Genomic DNA, 9,749 nt, shown 5'->3' with positions numbered 1-9,749 from the left:
ATTTTAAAACATTGCTGACTCGTTTTAATTGGGATTAGAAATTTAGACATTAGAAGACGACAGTGTTAATTTATGGCAGTGTTTTGACTGTTTTGGATGTCAACAGTGTTACTATAAAAGCAACATGTATTAAAAAAGCCACAAACATTTTCTTCAAAACGATAAAACTTATTGACAAATAAACTCTGCCATTCAATGCTTGCTTAAAGCTATTGCACGTTGAGTTGTAAAAGCACCTGATAGCCAAAAAATATATTTGCCACCTGTTACAGGACTCTACTTTTCCGTTTTAACATAATAATATCAATATAAGGCTATTAATCAAAATGGGAACAAAAAAATATTATACTCACCTTATAATCCAAAACGTCAAAATGATCAAGTCAACAGTCTTGTAACAGGGTTTGTATTTGACGTCTTCGCAGTGCAATTCGTAATTGCATAAAATGTGCGTTAACTATAATTTGCGGCATTTTTTGCTTAGTTCCACGTTGTTGTATTGCTTCAGAATATGATTTAATCTTAATAAGCAATTAAACAGCTTGCTGGTAACAAATTAGAATTTAATTACTGTTAAACTCAAAGAGAGAAGAACCTTTGAAACTGAATACATCTAGCTAAACAAAGATTAAATTAATATGATCTTCATGCTTAGTGTACGATCAGATATTTGAAACTTGTTCTTCTTTACGTCTACTAAACTGTCAAAGAAATATCAGAGTCAAATTTCCAATTAAATATGTGAAAACATCCCTAGCCCTCATGCCAGGTGAAAATCAATACAAAAGCCTTAACTTTAACTTTCAAAGATTGTAACGTTATTGACGCATTTTGTTGGTTGTGACTTTTTCTTGATACATTTTTTGTTTTTTTTTGCTGTTTAAATCAAAAATTTTACGCATCTTTTTCCCGTTTTGCGCCCCTTTTAAATCCTCTTTCGGGGGGGCAAAGCCCCCTGCCCTCCCTGCCAGCACGCCACCGCGGTGCTCAGATCTCTGAGAAATCATTGACATTTTTAGGAATTGGAGAACCGAAGATCATATTTTTTCTGACTTTCCATTATACATGAGTATGAACGGCGACACCAACTAATCCGACCCGGAAACACGATAGAAAACTATATATACGCCTTGTTTGATTTTAAGTGGAGTCCCTAGACGTTACATGTGCTAAAACGGCCGATATTTTAAGAAGATTTCATATTGTTCCTGCGCATTCGAAATACTATTCTTATTATTTACTCTGTGCCCACTGGAAAGTTTGTAAACTGTGCGTCTGTAAAGCAAATTTCGCACTACATTTTCATAAAAAGACATAATTTTTCAAAATTTTGCATGCATATGCGAGGTCTTAAGAAAATATTGCAATATTTTCGTTAAAATATCGTATTTTCTCCAAATTTGCACGAGTATGCGCGCTCTTAGCAAAAAGTTAATACAAATTTTCTACTCTGTTGCGCATTATTACTTTTTTTATAAATAAATCTCAAACATGGTTGTCTTTTTTCTTTATTTCATTTTCTATGAGAACACACAGCAGTCGGGCAAAGAAGTGTGGTGCCCTCTCAAACAAGACGAGGCTCGCACACCCATGATACGGAGTGTCTATTGTCTTGTGTTTTATTAAAAACTCTTTGCCAGTTTTAATTTTTTAATTTAGGTGATTGATAATTTTACGTTTATGACCTGTAGATCTACTTAGTAGATCCTACCTATTTTAATTTTGTGTTACAAAAGAAGGAAATCGTCTAAAACTCACAATGAGGGAGGACTTTCAAATTTAATTTCAATATGCGAGTGCTGAAATAGCTAAAATTGCTAACCAATGATGATTTATAGCAATATCATGATTATTTGGTATTATTATTGTTATAAATATTATTGCACATTAAAATAGATTATACTAATTCGTATAAGGATATTCAAAAATTAAGTGTAGCATTATCAACAAAAGGTATCAATATACACTCCTCTTACATTCAAGATTATAAAAATGGAAAAACTAATCATGAGAAGTCAGCAACCCAACTTAACAATTGATGAGGCCAAGTGTTACACACCTACCAGCCCCATTCACCATAGGAACATTTTAAAATCACCCTTTCTTCCACATGTATTATTGTTTAAATTTTCTTTTCAAGAACTTGTTTGTTTTTGCTTTATTTTAATAACTGTCTCAATAAAAATAAGGTCTTATCTATGTCTGGGGTCTTTGATTAAGGTATAAGGTTAACATTATGACACTAATAATTTTTTGTGCTGCAATTACTAAACATTGATTGCTTTTAAAAATTTTTAATTTTTTGTTTATGACAACAGCATACATAGAAATAGTGGGGTAGTTGAGCTTTCCAAGTCCTCTCTTCTACAGTTCATGCTAAAGTGCAAAGGTGAAACCATTATGTCAAAGCAAAACACATGCACTTTTAACACACTCTGACTGTAAACTGAAAAAGGAAATGATTAACTTTTATTTAAGTATATTGAACTGATTGATTTGTAGGGCAAGAGGTAAGATATTGATGAATTGTGAATTTTGGAATTGGGACTTTTTGTATGATTATTTATACAACTCCCCGTAAAAAATATCGTGTATGCAAAGTCCAAGATAAACGGCGAGACTTTTCTATTCTTTAATTAAAAATAAAGTTGGAGAATACTGTTGGAGACTACTGCAAAAATATTTTTGATTCTCCAGTCAAAACTGAGAAAATGGTGTTCTCGAGAGTTGAAATTTTAGAAAAAGTACCTAGTGGGCTCGTGCCACCTGCGCTCAAAGTGCACAGGTCAACGTAATGCTAGATCTGCCCTTGATAAAAATACAAAGAAAAAGACGTATAGCTTGGGGAAAAACTTTGAAGCGATATTGCGAAAGCAAATATAATTAAATTAGTTACGTACCCGATGAAAATGCGTTTCCATTGAGAACGTTGTAGTTTAAAGAGCGACGCCATGAATGGTTTGTCTGAGAAACATCGCTCCATCCACACCAATCATTTTCAAAATCGCACGAGCCTTGTCCTTAAAATGACGAAAAAATGAAGAATCAGTGGAGTTTGACGATCATCTAATCACTATTCAAATCAGTATAGTCTCAAAATCACGTCATAATCATTCAAAGCATTTGTTTTTAGTCTATAACACTGTTATTATTCTATATACAATATAAGTTTAACATGGAGTGTTAGGAGCGCATTGTTGTATTATAGATGTGCATGTGGATCACTATGATCCTGTGTAGCATTTATTTGTGCTTTAGCATAAGAAACGAATCCCATATCTACGATAGGGTTTTCATAATCTTTGATATTGAAGAGCTATCTCTGATAGAAGCAGCACACAGGTCCAATACCTATGTTAATATATATTATTAAAATTGTGTTTTAATTATATTGTAATATTTATTATATATTTCACGTTTATCCTAAACATTATTTTGTTAATGTTTTCTATAAAAAAAGATATAAGTGAGTTTATGAAAGAAGATAGAGGTTGGGAGGAAACGCGCAAAACCCTGGTGTTTTTAATAAAATAATAAAATAAGTTATAAAATAAAATAATAATATAAAATAATACAAAATAAATTTAAAATGAAGTTTTAAGAGCGCAATTTCTTTGTAGTGTTTGATGGTAACAATAAGAGTTAACATTTAGAATTTAATCAACGGATAGTAATGATATAAATTTTTCAAATAATATAAACGCTGTAATAACATTTCTCCAATGACAATGAAAACAATACAAATTGTAACATTATCGCATGTATATGAAGAAAATGCACATGCATGTAAACAACTTGCTTCGAAAGAGCGCTCGTTCAAATGCTCATAAATGCATGTTTTTGTTGCCATAAATTTTTTCGAAATTAATTTTTCATGAAATATGACATACATGAATATCTACCCTCCTCTTTTGTTGTTTTCCAAGTTACTTCATGTGAGTGATTCTTTCATTAATTTTACAAAATTTAAAATGCTATCATATCCTGCCAAACATGCAGGTGGTAATGAGCAATTAATAAGAAGCTTCTCAGCTAACACTAACGTAGCTACTCTTAGATTGTCCAACCACCCACCATCAGTACTACGCCAACTACCCACATCCATCAACAACCGAATTAACACACTTTCGTCTATCGAAGACACCTTCGAAAATGCCGCACCAATTTACAACCAAGCTCTTAAACGAAACAGCTTCCCCACCCAACTCACCTTTAAACCATCAAACATCAATGTAAACACTACGTGCAACAGAAAACGTAACGTCACTTGCTTTAACCCACCATACAGCAAAAACGTAAAAACACACATCGCCACGACTTCCTACAACTTATCGACAAACATTTCCCACCTAATACTATACTCTCCAAGATATTCAGCCGACACACAATACGCGTAAGCTACCGCTGCGGCGAAAACATGAAAACTTTCATAACCAGACACAACAAGACTATTTTTAAAAGACTTAACCCAGAAGCAACTCAGAACAAGAACAATCCCCGAAAGAACTGTAACTGTAGACAGAAACACCCATGCCCGACGAATAACAATTGCCTGAAACCCAACGTGATTTAGAAAGCCGACGTGACAACGACTGACAACAACGAAACAAAAACTTATATAGGTGTTACTGCATGCGCTTTTAAAACATGATACCAAAACCACATTGAATCAAGTTAGAACATTAAATACCGCAACGAGACAGAACTTTCTAAATACACGTGGGCACTGAAGAAAACAAACGTAACTACAACATTAAATGGGACTTCATCAAACAACTTTCACCTCCAAACAAAAACCAAAAAACCTGCCGTCTTTGCCTTGAAGAAAGACTACTTATCATGAAAGGACGTAAAAAGAACATTTTAAGCAAACGTTCCGATATGTTTAGTGCATGCCGTCATGTAACTTAGCATCTTTTAATCGAAGTATATAGTTATCGCATAATAAATAATCTTTGTAAATTGTCGATCGTCCAGGTTGGTATAGTCCTGAGAAGGACTGTTTTTGTTATTGTTGACTGACGTTTCGACAAACTTAGCGGTAGTCATCTTCAGAGTCTAAAGACTACGTCAGTCAACAACAACAAAAACAGTCCTTCTCAGGACTATACCAACCTGGACGATCTACATTTACAAACATGCAACGATACTCACGGGTTAAAACCATTTACTTTATATGCAAATTAGTTGGATAGTAAATACATAGGCATGATTTTAATAAAGGTGGACCGTCTTCTTGGACAGTCATGAGAGGTGACTTGCCAACACAAAAATACACTGGAATTTTTTTTGTACCACTTTAAGTTTTCAAGTTTATTCCTTTACCTATTTTGCAGTTGAGCTGGCATTTTAAGTTTTTAATCTTAACATTGCTTCACTCTGTGAAATTGTGTGGCATAATATGACTGACAGCGCGCTATATCATGCATTGACATTTAATAATTATATATATATATATATATGTGTGTATGAGAAAACAATGGTAATCCAGGCATTTAATATATAAAAAAGAAAGTTTCTCCGGATTGTTGTAAAATCATTTTATTAAGCATTCGACTCGGTGCTTGGAGCCTTCATCAGAAAGATATAGGAAGCTATATACAGTTGTTTTTTATTTGTAGACGCTTAGAGCGTCTAATTGGATTAGCGGGCGGATTTTTGTAATTAACGTGGATTCGTCATCGTCGAAATAATCATATTACGAGCTGACAAAGGAAGCAAAACAGTTATTATGTACAAATCGGAATACATCGACAAAACAAAAACACTCCTACAAGACACCACCACCTATGAACTTCTCCACGCAGACCCAAGCAAAACGACCACCAACCGCATCAAACAGAAACAGAAACAACTAAAAGACAAAAATAAACAGACCGAAAACGAGTACAGAAGAATCCGACCCAATGACGCATCCACCGCCAAATTCTACAGACTACCAAAAATCGACAAAGAAATCAACCCGCTTCGGCCTATCGTATCGCTTTCAGGATCACCTATGTATGAACTTTCAAAATATCTCTTTAACATTCTCTATCCATTAGTCAAAAATTCACCTCTAACAATCTGAAATGCCACCAACTTCCTCGCCATTATTGAAAACATTAAACTACTACTAGACGAAACCATGATATCTTACGACGTTACATCACTCTTCACATCCATACCACTAGACATAGCCAAACAAATTACAAACAAACAAAAGATAAAACTTGGCAAGCTACAACGCAACTAGACAAAATTAATTCCTAGACTTACTCAACTTCCTATATATTAGAAGAGTGTAAGATAAGATGAAATAAAATGGACAAGTGTTTGCTGTTGCAACTTTGGGTTTTTATCACCGTAGGGCGATCTTCAGGCAACTGACAGATTATTTATTAAAGTAAATGGTTTTAACCCGTGAGTATCGTTACACGTTTGTAAATGTCGATCGTCCAGGTTGGTATAGTCCTGAGAAGGACTGTTTTTGTTGTTGTTGACTGACGTAGTCTTTTGACTCTGAAGTTGACTACCGCTAAGGTTGTCGAAAAGTCAGTCAACAACAACAAAAACAGTCCATCTCAGGACTATATCACCCTGGACGTAATTTGCATATAATTAATATTCGATATACCACATCCTCTGCGACGTAAATTCTAAACATTTTTTTTATTATTGATTATATTTTAATTCATTAAGATACAAATTTAGTAATATATATAATCTTCACGTCTATTTGGTTTCGAGATACGCTCTCACCGCAGTTTCAAAGTATCGTGAATCTTTCAATGCATAACGTGGTCCGTATATTACAAACTTATTATCTGTCTTCTTAAGCCGTGTTTTCGAAATTTTTCCCTGTATAATCAAGAGGAGATAATGTTCTGGCCACACCCCGTGTCAGCCACCATCTTTATTTTTCGTCTATTAATATTTCTTGCACAAACTTGCACTTCTTCGATGAATTATCTACATTTCTATCCCGACTCTGTTGCAGGACTGAACGAATCTTATCGTTCTTATTTTACTTATAATGAAATGCCTTTCTACTATGTTCACGGATTTCTCTCTCTTTTCCTTTTTGTTCTGTCGTTCTACATACTCGAGCAAAACGTCCTATCTTTTTACATTTATTGTGCTTTTTGTCTCTCACTCGGAATTTTGCAGGTTTATGATCTGTATGACCAAATCTGTAGCATGAAGTTTTTTGCTTAGGCTCACGCATTTAACATGCTCTGGCAATAATTGCCTTCTTGTTCGGCCAGAAATCCTGCTTCATTGATTGCACCCTCCTTATTTCTTGCAATTTTTTTACAGCTTTGGCAATATCTAAGTCATCGTTCTCTAACAAATGTTTTTTGAAATGTCTAGAATATCTATTTTCAAATATTTGACCAGCAAAATTTCATCTTTCAGTTCACCAAGCTCACATGTTTTGATCAATTCGCGTTATTTTGTTACGTCAATATCTAGGGGTTGGTCTGAATATTGCTGTCACTTTCTGAATCGATGTCTTTCAGCAACTACGCTGCGTTTTGCAAGGACGGCTCTAGAACACTAATTGAGGGGTGCATTCATATATTCAGTTGTGGGCGAGTGGTTTCTTTTTAAAGTGATTTGGTTTTCTAAAGAAGTAAGTTGGGCACAACTGAATATATTAACACCCTCCCCCCAATTAACCTTCTAGCGCCGTCCCTTGTGTTTAGGTGAAAATGCTCTTTCAGTGTTATTCGTACTGCTTTCAAGTAATTTTTCTATCGGGAAAGAGTACTGATAATTCTTTGGACTGATGATCCTAGGCAATGGAGCGTCGTTGCTAGTTGTTGTCTATTTGACTACTTCACAAGCTCAAGAGCTGCAGCATAGATATCAACTGTATTCATGTCTTCAATTTTGTGTATTGATCAGCTGCACCCGTATTAAATTTCTTTGACGGTGTGAGATATTCGTTACCAATGTTGTGTTCGTCGGTTACCTCTCATGACTGTCCAAGTGGACTGTCCACCTTTATAAAAATCATGCCTATATATTTACTAACTTCCATATAATTAATATTCAATATGCTATATGTCTCATGAACATGCGAAGTTAGCTTACGAAAATTCAAAAAAGCATTTTCAACAATTAGATTTGCACGTCTTAGCCAGTACTTAAAAAGTCTATGCTCTGGTGTCTTATAACGTACATTGTAAATATGGTTTCATAATGTTAAGTGTCAATGGAAAAACATCATCGGGAACACTGGCATGAAACAACTTTTTACTTTGGTAAGGAAGTGAAGCTCACTAGGTAATATTTATTTCAATTTTTTCTAAATTTTGTGTAAAATTAAATGATTTGTAAACTCTACCATAGGGAGAATCTAGCATTTAGCGTGAAAGATGCACTCCAGCATCAAAGGCGCGAGCCTACCATGTGGTCTGGAAGATCGTGCAAATTTTGACATTTAGAAGCTCGGAAACGCGATTTCCCGTGTATTAAAGGTGAACTATCATGAGACAATCATTTGAAATGGCTTTGACAAAGATGTACGTGATAACTAATTAGCTGAAAAATTCGTTTCCAAAAAATTTTGGGGACGTGCGAGTGGAAAAAAATTAACTTGAAATCATTAAATATTTAGACGAATCATGAAAACCAAACCACAATTTTTTCTCTTTAACTCTGGACTAATTGCTTCTCTTTAAATGCTTCATTTCACAATCATTAATTGTTTCAATCAGGAGCAACAAGGCTTCCAATGTACTTGATGACATTGTAAAGTATATGAAGAGACTTTGAAGATCACCGAACTGCATATCTTTCACAAGATTTGCATACTCTCCTTGTTCTAATTTTTACTATATAATAGGGCAAATGCAAAATTGAATTACTTTTTATTTTCTCTGCTTTTCTAGTACTTTTTTGTTTGAATTTTATCCAAGAAAACAGTATTTTTGCTGTTTCTTGCTGCCAATTTTTCACACAATTTATAATCTGATACTCTCTAATTTGTAACCAACTTTGCATTCGTGCAAAGAGATGTAAAACGCAACGTAGGATTAACCCAGTGATAGACGTGGTATATGATGAGGGCCATGCTCTTGGTGCTTTACTCTGACACACCAATTTTTTTCAAAACCACACCCATTTCTCACTGGAACATTTCCTTTTACGAGACTTGCAAATTTAGATTCAACAAATTTAGGGGTCTCATAGCCCCCTGCTTGGCAGTTGAGCAAAGAAAAAATATGCAAAACCTGATGCTTGTAATATTGCCGAGTTGTTGCGCAGAGCTGTTATATTATCCTGTTCATACTTTTGACCAATATCATAGCCATGCCAGTAATACAAGCAGCTTTGGCGATAAGAATGGAGGACTGCATATCATAATCCAACAAATTATGTGATTACTATTTCCATTCGTGATTATATATACACTGCGCTGCATATAACTTGGTTAGTCAATCTGTTTAAAGTTGCTTTCTAGCTGCTTTTTCCTCCAAGGATCGTATTGCTTTTTTGCCTCAACAGATCTGTTGAAAGTTTGAAATGATAAACTTTCAAGGAAGAAGACTTTAAACTCTCTCACTCATCTGCAATAGTCTCTTGTTAGCATGCACAGTTGTACCAAATGCAACAGTAAAAGAACTAAACAAAATTTTTCATTAGTGACACTATGGTGGAGCTGGCTGATGAAATTAAATAGAACGCTTAAGTTCAGGAAGAGTGAATCTAGAGAATTTGCCAAAAACATAAACTGCCTGAAAACAGCTATAAGCAAAAAA

Source organism: Xenia sp. Carnegie-2017, unplaced genomic scaffold (assembly GCF_021976095.1).
Source record: "Xenia sp. Carnegie-2017 unplaced genomic scaffold, XeniaSp_v1 HiC_scaffold_23, whole genome shotgun sequence".
NCBI lineage: Eukaryota > Metazoa > Cnidaria > Anthozoa > Malacalcyonacea > Xeniidae > Xenia > Xenia sp. Carnegie-2017.
The sequence above is the reverse complement of the archived record's forward strand: the minus strand, read 5'-3'. Positions refer to the sequence as shown.